This window comes from Cervus elaphus, chromosome 13, assembly GCF_910594005.1.
Source record: "Cervus elaphus chromosome 13, mCerEla1.1, whole genome shotgun sequence".
Classification (NCBI taxonomy): Eukaryota; Metazoa; Chordata; class Mammalia; order Artiodactyla; family Cervidae; genus Cervus; species Cervus elaphus.
Genome location: NC_057827.1, coordinates 4855928 through 4868433, shown reverse-complemented (window position 1 = coordinate 4868433; position 12506 = coordinate 4855928).

The window sequence follows — 12506 nt, the reverse complement described above, 5'->3', positions numbered from 1 at the left end:
AACAATCACGTGTGTGGAAGGGCCATCCCCGTCGTAACTCGAGAATATACCCCAGGTTCTCGCCGCAACTCGAGAAAAACCATGAGACTTCCCCCTCGCCCCGAGATGAGGCCCGATTCCCCTGCACTGCGTGCAGAGCAATTCCGTGTTGCACATCAAACATGAAAGGAGCCTTGATTTCCTTGATGGCACTCCAGAGAAAACCCAAGAACACTGTTTCAAGGCTAGAGGGATCGTGAGCTCACTGTGGCAACACGAAAGTGCTCCGTGGACCAAAAATCAATTAGAGATGAGAGGTTAGTCCCTGGCTTCGGCTCCAGAGGAATACCACCTTACCACAAGCACCCCAAGAGGAGGCTTCTCTCAGCTCTAGGTATGTGAGAGGGACCCTGAGTTTGCGGCCCAAGTGGAATGGACACCGCGATGCCCTGACTTGAAATAAGGCCGGACATCCATGCAGTGACTTGAATGCAGGCTCGTCTTGCATCTCCCAAGACGAAAGGATGTCTGAATCCCCTGTGGAGACCACAGAGAAAGACCTAGTTCCCCACCTCTTCGCGACCGGAGTCCTCACATCCCTTGAAAACTGCAGAGGTATGCGGAGATCAGTGACTTCAAAGGAGACGATGCCTGACTCGTCGTGAAACTTGATAGGAGTCCCAGGATTCCTGTGGCACGTGGAAAGGGACCCTTGGTCTCCCACCTCAGCTGGAGAGGCGTCCCAATTGCCCTGCCAAGCCTCGAGGAGAATCCCGACATTTCCCTCGCAACTAGACAGGTGTCCTGACGTCGCTGAACAAACACGTATGTGGAACGGCCATCCCGGTCGTAACTCGAGAATATACCCCAGGCTCCCGCTGCAACTCGAGAGAAACCATGAGACTTCCCCCTCGCCGCGTGATGAGGCCCGATTCCCCTGCACTGTGTGCAGAGCAATTCCGTGTTGCACATCAAACATGAAAGGAGCCTTGATTTCCTTGATGGCACTCCAGAGAAACCCCAAGAACACTGTTTCAAGGCTAGAGGGATCCTGAGGTCACTGTAGCAACACGAAAGAGCTCCTTGGACCAAAAATCAACTCGAAATGAGAGGTTAGTCCCTGGCTTCGACTCCAGAGGAATAGCACCTTACCACAAGCACCTCAAGAGGAGGCTTCTCTCAGCTCTAGGTATGTGAGAGGAACCCTGAGTTTGTGGACTCAAGTGGAATGGACTCCACGATGCCCTGACTTGAAATAAGGCCGGATATCCCTACAGTGACATGAAAGCAGGCTCGTCTTGCATCTCCCAAGACGAAACGATGTCTGAATCCCCTGTGGAGACCACAGAGAAAGACCTAGTTCCCCACCTCATCGCGACCGGAGGCCTCAGATCCTTTGAAAACTCCAGAAGTACGCGGAGATTAGTGCCTCCAAAAGAGACTATGCCTGACTCCTCGTGAATCTTGATAGGAGTCCCAGGATTCCTGTGTCACGTGAAAAGGGACCCTTGGTCTCCCGCCTCAGCTGGAGAGGCGTCCCAATTGCCCTGCCAAGGCTCGAATAGAATCCCGTGTTGTCCCTCGCAACTAGGCAGGAGTCCTGACGTCGCTGAACAAACACGTGTGTGGAAGGGCCATCCCCGTTGAAACTCGAAATTATACCCCAGTTTCCCGCCGCAACTCGAGATAAACCATGAGACTTCCCAATCGCCGCGAGATGAGGCCCGATTCGCCTGCACTGTGTGCAGAGCAATTCCGTGTTGCACATCACACATGAAAGGAGCCTTGATTTCCTTGATGGCACTCCAGAGAAACCCCAAGAACACTGTTTCAAGGCTAGAGGGATCCTGAGGTCACTGTAGCAACACGAAAGAGCTTCTTGGACCAAAAATCAACTCGAAATGAGAGGTTAGTCCCTGGCTTCGACTCCAGAGGAATAGCACCTTACCAGAAGCACCTCAAGAGGAGGCTTCTCTCAGCTCTAGGTATGTGAGAGGGACCCTGAGGTTGCGGCCTCAAGTGGAATGGACACCGCGATGGCCTGACTCGAAATGAGGCCGGATATCCCTGCAGTGACTTGGATGCAGGCTCGTCTTGCATCTCCCAAAACGAAAGGATGTCTGAATCCCCAGTGGAGACCACAGAGAAAGACCTATTTCCCCACCTCATCGCGACCGGAGGCCTCACATCCTTTGAAAACTCCAGAGGTACGCGGAGATCAGTTCCTCCAAAGGAGACGATGCCTGACTCCTCGTGAAACTTGATAGGAGTCCCAGGATTCCTGTGGCACGTGGAAAGGGACCCCTGGTCTCCCGCCTCAGCTGGAGAGGCGTCCCAATTGCTCTGCCAAGCCTTGAGGAGAATCCCGAGTTGTCCCTGGCAACTAGGCAGGAGTCCTGACGTCGCTGAACAAACACGTGTGTGGAAGGGCCATCCCCGTCGTAACTCGAGAATATACCCCAGGCTCCCGCTGCAACTCGAGAGAAACCATGAGACTTCCCCCTCGCCGCGAGATGAGGCCCGATTCACCTGCACTGTCTGCAGAGCAATTCCGTGTTGCACATCAAAAATGAAAGGAGCCTTGATTTCCTTGATGGAACTCCAGAGAAACCCCAAGAACACTGTTTCAAGGCTAGAGGGATCCTGAGGTCACTGTAGCAACACAAAAGAGCTCCGTGGACCAAAAATCAACTCGAGATGAGAGGTTAGTCCATGGCTTCGACTCCAGAGGAATATCACCTTACCACAAGCACCTCAAGAGGAGGCTTCTCTCAGCTCTAGGTATGTGAGAGGGACCCTGAGTTTGTGGACTCAAGTGGAATGGACTCCGCGATGCCCTGACTCGAAATAAGGCCGGATATCCCTGCAGTGACTTGAATGCAGGCTCGTCTTGCATCTCCCAAGACGAAAGGATGTCTGAATCCCCTGTGGAGACCACAGAGAAAGACCTATTTCCCCACCTCATCGCGACCGGAGGCCTCACATCCTTTGAAAACTCCAGAGGTACGCGGAGATCAGTTCCTCCAAAGGAGACAATGCCTGATTGCTCGTAAAACTTGATAGGAGTCCCAGGATTCCTGTGGCACGTGGAAAGGGACCCTTGGTCTCCCGCCTCAGCTGGAGAGGCGTCCCAATTGCTCTGCCAAGCCTTGAGGAGAATCCCGAGTTGTCCCTGGCAACTAGGCAGGAGTCCTGACGTCGCAGAACAAGCACGTGTGTGGAAGGGCCATCCCCGTCGTAACTCGAGAATATACCCCAGGCTCCCGCTGCAACTCGAGAGAAACCATGAGACTTCCCCCTCGCCGCGAGATGAGGCCCGATTCCCCTGCACTGTGTGCAGAGCAATTCCGTGTTGCACATAACACATGAAAGGAGCCTTGATTTCCTTGATGGCACTCCAGAGAAACCCCAAGAACACTGTTTCAAGGCTATAGGGATCCTGAGGTCACTGTAGCAACACGAAAGAGCTCCTTGGACCAAAAATCAACTCGAAATGAGGGGTTAGTCCCTGGCTTCGACTCCAGAGGAATAGCACCTTACCAGAAGCACCTCAAGAGGAGGCTTCTCTCAGCTCTAGGTATGTGAGAGGGACCCTGAGGTTGCGGCCTCAAGTGGAATGGACACCGCGATGGCCTGACTCGAAATGAGGCCGGATATCCCTGCAGTGACTTGAATGCAGGCTCGTCTTGCATCTCCCAAGACGAAAGGATGTCTGAATCCCCAGTGGAGACCACAGAGAAAGACCTAGTTCCCCACCTCATCGCGACTGGAGGCCTCACATCCTTTGAAAACTCCAGAGGTACGCGGAGATCAGGGCCTCCAAAGGAGATGATGCCTGACTCCTCGTGAAACCTGATAGGAGTCCCTGGATTACTGTGGCATGAGGAAAGGGACCCTTGGTCTCCCGCCTCAGCTGGAGAGGCGTCCCAAGTGCCCTGCCAAGCATCGAGGAGAATCCCGAGTTGTCCCTTCCAACTAGGCAGGATTCCTGACGTCGCTCGACAAACACGTGTGTGGAAGGGCCATCCCCGTTGTAACTCGAGAATATACCCAAGGGTCCCGCTGCAACTCGAGAGAAACCATGAGACTTCCCCCTCGCCGCGAGATGAGGCCCGATTCCCCTGCACTGTGTGCAGAGCAATTCCGTGTTGCACATCAAACATGAAAGGAGCCTTGATTTCCTTGATGGCACTCCAGAGAAACCCCAAGAACACTGTTTCAAGGCTAGAGGGATCCTGAGGTCACTGTAGCAACACGAAAGAGCTCCTTGGACCAAAAATCAACTCGAAATGGGAGGTTAGTCCCTGGCTTCGACTCCAGAGGAATAGCACCTTACCACAAGCACCCCATGAGGAGGCTTCTCTCAGCTCTAGGTATGTGAGAGGGACCCTGAGTTTGCGGCCTCAAGTGGAATGGACACCGCGATGCCCTGACTCGAAATAAGGCCGGATATCCCTGCAGTGACTTGAATGCAGGCTCGTCTTGCATCTCCCAAGACGAAAGAATGTCTGAATCCCCTGTGGAGACCACAGAGAAACACATACTTCCCCACCTCATCACGACCGGAGGCCTCAGATCCTTTGAAAACTCCAGAAGTACGCGGAGATTAGTGCCTCGAAAGGAGACGATGCCTGACTCCTCGTGAATCTTGATAGGAGTCCCAGGATTCCTGTGGCACGTGGAAAGGGACCCTTGGTCTCCCGCCTCAGCTGGAGAGGCGTCCCAATTGCCCTGCCAATGCTCGAATAGAATCCCGAGTTGTCCCTCGCAACTAGGCAGGAGTCCTGACGTCGCTGAACAAACACGTGTGTGAAAGGGCCATCCCCGTGGAAACTCGAAATTATACCCCAGTTTCCCGCCGCAACTCGAGATAAACCATGAGACTTCCCACGCGCCGCGAGATGAGGCCCGATTCGCCTGCACTTTGTGCAGAGCAATTCCGTGTTGCACATCACACATGAAAGGAGCCTTGATTTCCTTGATGGCACTCCAGAGAAACCCCAAGAACACTGTTTCAAGGCTAGAGGGATCCTGAGGTCACTGTAGCAACACGAAAGAGCTCCGTGGACCACAAATCAACTCGAGATGAGAGGTTAGTCCCTGGCTTCGACTCCAGAGGAATATCACCTTACCACAAGCACCTCAAGAGGAGGCTTCTCTCAGCTCTAGGTATGTGAGAGGGACCCTGAGTTTGTGGACTCAAGTGGAATGGACTCCGCGATGCCCTGACTCGAAATAAGGCCGGATATCCCTGCAGTGACTCGAATGCAGGCTCGTCTTGCATCTCCCAAGACGAAAGGATGTCTGAATCTCCTGTGGAGGCCACAGAGAAAGACCTAATTCTCCACCTCATGGCGACCGGAGGCCTCACATCCTTTGAAAACTCCAGAAGTACGCGGAGATCAGTTCCTCCAAAGGAGACGATGCCTGACTCCTCGTGAAACTTGATAGGAGTCCCAGGATTCGTGTGGCACGTGGAAAGGGACCCTTGGTCTTCCGCCTCAGCTGGAGAGGCGTCCCAATTGCTCTGCCAAGCCTTGAGGAGAATCCCCAGTTGTCCCTGGCAACTAGGCAGGAGTCCTGACGTCGCTGAACAAACACGTGTGTGGAAGGGCCATCCCCGTCGTAACTCGAGAATATACCCCAGGCTCCCGCTGCAACTCGAGAGAAACCATGAGACTTCCCCCTCGCCGCGAGATGAGGCCCGATTCCCCTGCACTGTGTGCAGAGCAATTCCGTGTTGCACATCAAAAATGAAAGGAGCCTTGATTTCCTTGATGGCACTCCAGAGAAACCCCAAGAACACTGTTTCAAGGCTAGAGGGATCCTGAGGTCACTGTAGCAACACGAAAGAGCTCCTTGGACCAAAAATCAACTCGAAATGAGAGGTTAGTCCCTGGCTTCGACTCCAGAGGAATAGCACCTTACCACAACCACCTGAAGAGGAGGCTTCTCTCAGCTCTAGGTATGTGAGAGGGACCCTGAGGTTGCGGCCTCAAGTGGAATGGACACCGCGATGGCCTGACTCGAAATGAGGCCGGATATCCCTGCAGTGACTTGAATGCAGGCTCGTCTTGCATCTCCCAATACGAAAGGATGTCTGAATCCCCTGTGGAGACCACAGAGAAAGACCTAGTTCCCCACCTCATCGCGACCAGAGACCTCACATCCTTTGAAAACTCCAGAGGTATGCGGAGATCAGGGCCTCCAAAGGAGATGATGCCTGACTCCTCGTGAAACTTGATAGGAGTCCCAGGATTCCTGTGGCATGTGGAAAGGGACCCTTGGTCTCCCGCCTCAGCTGGAGAGTCGTCCCAATTGGACTGCCAAGCCTAGAGGAGAATCCCGAGTTGTCCCTCGCAACTAGGCAGGAGTCCTGACGTCGCTGAACAAACACGTGTGTGGAAGGGCCATCCCCGTTGAAACTCGAAATTATACCCCAGTTTCCCGCCGCAACTCGAGATAAACCATGAGACTTCCCACTCGCCGCGAGATGAGGCCCGATTCGCCTGCACTTTGTGCAGAGCAATTCCGTGTTGCACATCACACATGAAAGGAGCCTTGATTTCCTTGATGGCACTCCAGAGAAACCCCAAGAACACTGTTTCAAGGCTAGAGGCATCCTGAGGTCACTGTAGCAACACAAAAGAGCTCCGTGGACCCAGAAACAACTCGAGATAAGAGGTTAGTCCCTGGCTTCGACTCCAGTGGAATACCACCTTACCACAAGCACCTCAAGAGGGGGTTTCTCTCAGCTCTAGGTATGTGAGAGGGACCCTGATTTTGCGACCTCAAGTGGAATGGACACCGCGATGCCCTGACATGAAATAAGGCCAGATATCGCTGCATTGACGTGAATGCAGGCTCGTCTTGCATCTCCCAAGACGAAAGTATGTCTGAATCCCCTGTGGAGACCACAGAGAAAGACCTAGGTCCCCACCTCATCGGGAGCAGAGGCCTACTTCCGTTGAAAACTCCAGAGGTACGCGGAGATCAGTGCCTCCAAAGGAGACGATGCCTGACTTCTCGTGAAACTTGATAGGAGTCCCAGGATTCCTGTGGCACGTGGAAAGGGACCCTTTGTCTCCCGCCTCAGTTGGAGAGGCGTCCCAATTGCCCTGCCAAGCCTCGAGGAGAATCCCGAGTTGTCCCTCGCAACTAGGCAGGAGTCCTGATGTCGCTGAACAAACACTTTTGTGGAAGGGCCATCCCCGTGGTAACTCGTGAATATACACCAGGTTCCCATCGCAACTCGAGAAAAACCATGAGACTTCCCCCTCGCCACGAGATGAGGCCCGATTCCCCTGCACTGCGTGCAGAGCAATTCCGTGTTGCACATCACACATGAAAGGAGCCTTGATTTCCTTGATGGCACTCCAGAGAAACCCCAAGAACTCTGTTTCAAGGCTAGAGGGATCCTGAGGTCACTGTAGCAACACGAAAGAGCTCCGTGGACCAAGAATCAACTCGAGATGAGAGGTTAGTCCCTGGCTTTGACTCCAGAGGAATACCACCTTAACACAAGCACCTCAAGAGGAGGCTTCTCTCAGCTCTAGGTATGTGAGAGGGACCCTGAGTTTGCGGCCTCAAGTGGAATGGACACCGCGATGCCCTGACTCGAAATAAGGCCGGATATCCCTTCAGTGACTTGAATGCAGGCTCGTCTTGCATCTCCCAAGACGAAAGGATGTCTGAATCCCCTGTGAAGACCACAGAGAAAGACCTTGTTCCCCACCTCATCGGACCCGGAGAACTCACTCCCTTTGAAAACTCCAGAGGTACGCGGAGATCAGTGCCTCCAAAGGAGACGATACCTGACTCCTCGTGAAACTTGAGAGGAGTCACACGATCACTGTGGCACGTGGAAAGGGACCCTTGGTTTGCCGCCTCAGCTGGAGACGCGTCCCAATTGCCCTGCCAAGCCTAGAGGAGAATCCCGAGTTGTCCCTCGCAACTAGGCAGGGTCCTGACGTCGCTAAACAAACAAGTGTGTGGTAGGGCCATCCCCGTCGTAACTCAAGAATATACCCCAGTTTCCTGCCGCAACTCGAGAAAAACCATGAGACTTCCCCCTCGCGGCGAGATGAGGCCCGATTCCCCTGCACTGCGTGCAGAGCAATTCCGTGTTGCACATCACACATGAAAGGAGCGTTGATTTCCATGATGGCACTCCAGAGAAACCCCAAGAACACTGTTTCAAGGCTAGAGGGATCCTGAGGTCACTGTAGCAACACAAAATATCTCCGTGGACTCAGAAACAACTCGAGATGAGAGGTTAGTCCCTGGCTTCGACTCCAGTGGAATACCACCTTACCACAAGCACCTCAAGAGGAGGCTTCTCTCAACTCTAGGTATGTGAAAGGGACATTGAGTTTGCGGCCTGAAGTGGAATGGACACCGCGATGCCCTGACTCGAAATAAGGCCAGATATCCCTGCAGTGACTTGAATGAAGGCTCGTCTTGCATCTCCCAAGACCAAAGGATGTCTGAATCCCCTGTGTAGACCACAGAGAAGACCTAGTTCCCCACCTCATCGGGACCGGAGCCTCACTTCTTTTGAAAACTCCAGAGGTACGCGGAGATCAGTGCCTCCAAAGGAGAGGATGACTGACTCCTCGTGAAACTTGATAGGAGTCCCAGGATTCCTGTGGCACGTGGAAAGGGACCCTTGGTCTCCCGCCTCAGCTGGAGAGGCGTCCCAACTGCCCTGCCAAGCCTCGAGGAGAATCCTGAGTTGTCCCTTGCAACTAGGCTGGAGTCCTGACGTCGCTGAACAAACACGTGTGTGGAAGGGCCATCCCCGTCGTAACTCGAGAATATACCCCACGTTCCCCCCGCAACTCAAGAAACACAATGAGACTTCCCCTTCTCCGCGAGATAAGGCCCGATTCACCTGCACTGCATGCAGAGCAATTCCGTGTTGCACATCACACATAAAGGAGCCTTGATTTCCTTGATGGCACTCCAGAGAAACCCCAAGAACACTGTTTCAAGGCTAGAGGGATCCTGAGGTCACTGTAACAACACAAAAGTGGCCCGTGGACCAAAAATCAACTCGAGATGAGAGGTTAGTCCCTGGCTTCGACTCCAGTGGAATACCACCTTACCACAACCACCTCAAGAGGGGTTTTCTCTCAGCTCTAGGTATGTGAGAGGGACCCTGATTTTGCGGCCTCAAGTGGAATGGACACCGCGATGCCCTGACATGAAATAAGGCCGGATATCGCTGCAGTGACGTGAATGCAGGCTCGTCTTGCATCTCCCAAGACGAAAGGATGTCTGAATCCCCTGTGGAGACCACAGAGAAAGACTTAGTTCCCCACCTCATCGGGAGCAGAGGCCTACTTCCGTTGGAAACTCCAGAGGTACACGGAGATCATTGCCTCCAAAGGAGACGATGCCTGACTCCTCGTGAAACTTGATAGGAGTCCCAGGATTCCTCTGGCACGTGGAAAGGGACACTTGGTCTCCCGCCTCAGCTGGAGAGGCGTCCCAATTGCCCTGCCATGCCTCGAGGAGAATCCCGAGTTGTCCCTCGCAACTAGGCAGGAGTCCTGACGTCGCTGAACAAACACTTTTGTGGAAGGGCCATCCCCGTCATAACTAGAGAATATACCCCAAGTTCCCACCACAACTCGAGAAAAACCATGAGACTTCCGCCTCGCCGCGAGATGAGGCCCGATTCCCCTGCACTGCGTGCAGAGCAATTCCGTGTTGCACATCACACATGAAAGTAGCCTTGATTTCCTTGATGGCAATCCAGAGAAACCCCAAGAACACTGTTTCAAGGCTAGAGGGATCCTGAGGCCACTGTAGCAACATGAAAGAGCTCTGTGAAGAAAGAATCAACTCGAGATGAGAGGGCAGTCCCTGGCTTTGACTCCAGAGGAATACCACCTTACCACAAGCACCTCAAGAGGAGGCTTCTCTCAGCTCTAGGTATGTGAGAGGGACCCTGAGTTTGCGGCCTCAAGTGGAATGGACACCGTGATGCCCTGACTCGCAGTAAGGCCGGATATCCCTGTGGTGACTTGAATGCAGGCTCGTATTGCATCTCCCAAGACGAAAGATGTCTGAATCCCCTGTGGAGACCACAGAGAAAGACCTAGTTCCCCACCTCATCGCGACCGGAGGCCTCACATCCTTTGAAAACTCCAGAGGGACGCGGAGATCATGCCTCCAAAGGAGACGATGCCTGACTCCTCGTGAAACTTGAAAGGAGTCCCAAGATTCCTGTGGCACGTGAAAAGGAACTCTTGCTCTCCCGCCTCAGCTGGAGAGGCATCCTAATTGCCCTGCCAAGCCTCGAGGAGAATCCCGAGTTGTCCCTTCCAACTAGGCAGGAGTCCTGACGTCGCTGAACAAACACGTGTGTGGAAGGGCCATCCCCGTCATAACTCGAGAATATACCCCAGGTTCGGGCCGCAACTCGACAAAAACCATGAGACTTCCCCCTCGCCGCGAGATGAGGCCCGATTCCCCTGCACTGCGTGCAGAGCAATTCCGTGTAGCACATCACACATGAAAGGAGCCTTGATTTCCTTGATGGCACTCCAGAGAAACCCCAAGAACACTGTTTCATGGCTAGAGGGATCCTGAGGTCACTGTAGCAACATGAAAGAGCTCTCTGGGCCAAGAATCAACTCGAGATGAGAGGTTAGTCCCTGGCTTCGACTCCAGAGGAATACCACCTTACCAGAAGCACCCCAAGAGGAGGCTTCTCTCAGCTCTAGGTATGTGAGAGGTACCCTGAGTTTGCGGCCTCAAGTGAATGGACACCGCAATGCACTGACTCGAAATAAGGCCAGATATCTCTGCAGTGACTTCAATGCAGGCTCGTCTTGCATCTCCCAAGATGAAAGGATGTCTGAATCCCCTGTGGAGACCACAGAGAAAGACCTAGTTCCCCACCTCATCGCGACCGGAGGCCTCACATCCTTTGAAAACTCCAGAGGTACGTGGAGATCAGTGCCTCCAAAGGAGACGATGCCTGACTCCTCGTGAAACTTGATAGGAGTCCCAGGATTCCTGTGGCACGTGGAAAGGGACCCTTGGTCTCCCGCCTCAGCTGGAGAGGCGTCCCAATTGCCCTGCCAAGCCTCGAGGAGAATCCCGAGTTGTCCCTCGCAACTAGGCAGGAGTCCTGACGTCGCTGAACAAACACGTGGGTGGAAGGGCCATCCCCGTCGTAACTCGAGAATATACCCCAGGTTCCCGCCGCAACTCGAGAGAAACCATGAGACTTCCCCCTCGCCGCGAGATGAGGCCCGATTCCCCTGCACTGCGTGCAGAGCAATTCCGTGTTGCACATCACACATGAAAGGAGCCTTAATTTCCTTGATGGCACTCCAGAGAAACCCCAAGAACACTGTTTCAAGGCTAGAGGGATCCTGAGGCCACTGTAGCAACACGCAAGAGCTCCGTGGACCAAAAATCAACTCGAGATGAGAGGTTAGTCCCTGGCTTCGACTCCAGAGGAATACCACCTAACCACAAGCAACTCAAGAGGAGGCTTCTCGCAGCTTTAGGTATGTGAGAGGAACCCTGAGTTTGCAGCCTCAAGTGGAATGGACATGCAATGCCCTGACTCGAAATAAGGCCGGATATCCCTGCATTGACATAAATGCAGGCTCGTCTTGCATCTCCCAAGACGAAAGGTTGTCTGAATCCTCTGTGGAGACCACAGAGAAAGACCTAGTTCCCCACCTCATCGCGACCGGGGGCCTCACATCCTTTGAAAACTCCAGAGGTACGCGGAGATCAGTGCCTCCAAAGGAGACGATGCCTGACTCCTCATGAAACTTGATAGGAGTCCCAGGATTCCTGTGGCACGTGGAAAGGGACGTTTGGTCTCCCGCCTCAGGTGGAGAGGCGTCCCAATTGCCCTGCCAAGCCTCGAGGAGAATCCCGAGTTGTCCCTCGCAACTAGGCAGGAGTCCTGACGTCGCTGAACAAACATGTGGTTGGAAGGGCCATCCCCGTCGTAACTCGAGAATATACACCAGGTTCCCGCCGCAACTCGAGAAAAACCATGAGACTTTCCCCTCGCCGCGATATGAGGCCCGATTCCCCTGCACTGCGTGCAGAGCAATTCCGTGTTGCACATCACACATGAAAGGAGCCTTGATTTCCTTGGTGGCACTCCAGAGAAACCCCAAGAACACTGTTTCAAAGCTAGAGGGATCCTGAGGTGACTGTAGCAACATGAAAGAGCTCCGTGGCCCAAAAATCAACTCGAGATGAGAGGTTAGTTCCTGGCTTCGACTCCAGAGGAATACCACCTTACCACAAGCACGTCAAGAGGAGGCTTCTCTCAGCTCTAGCTATGTGAGAGGGACCCTGAGATTGCGGCCTCAAGTGGAATGGACACCGCGATGCCCTGACTCGAAATAAGGCCGGATATCCCTGCAGTGACTTGAATGCAGGCTCGTCTTGCATCTCCCAAGAGGAAAGGATGTCTGAATCCCCTGTGGAGACCACAGAGAAAGACCTAGTTCCCCACCTCATCGCGACCGGAGGCCTCACAT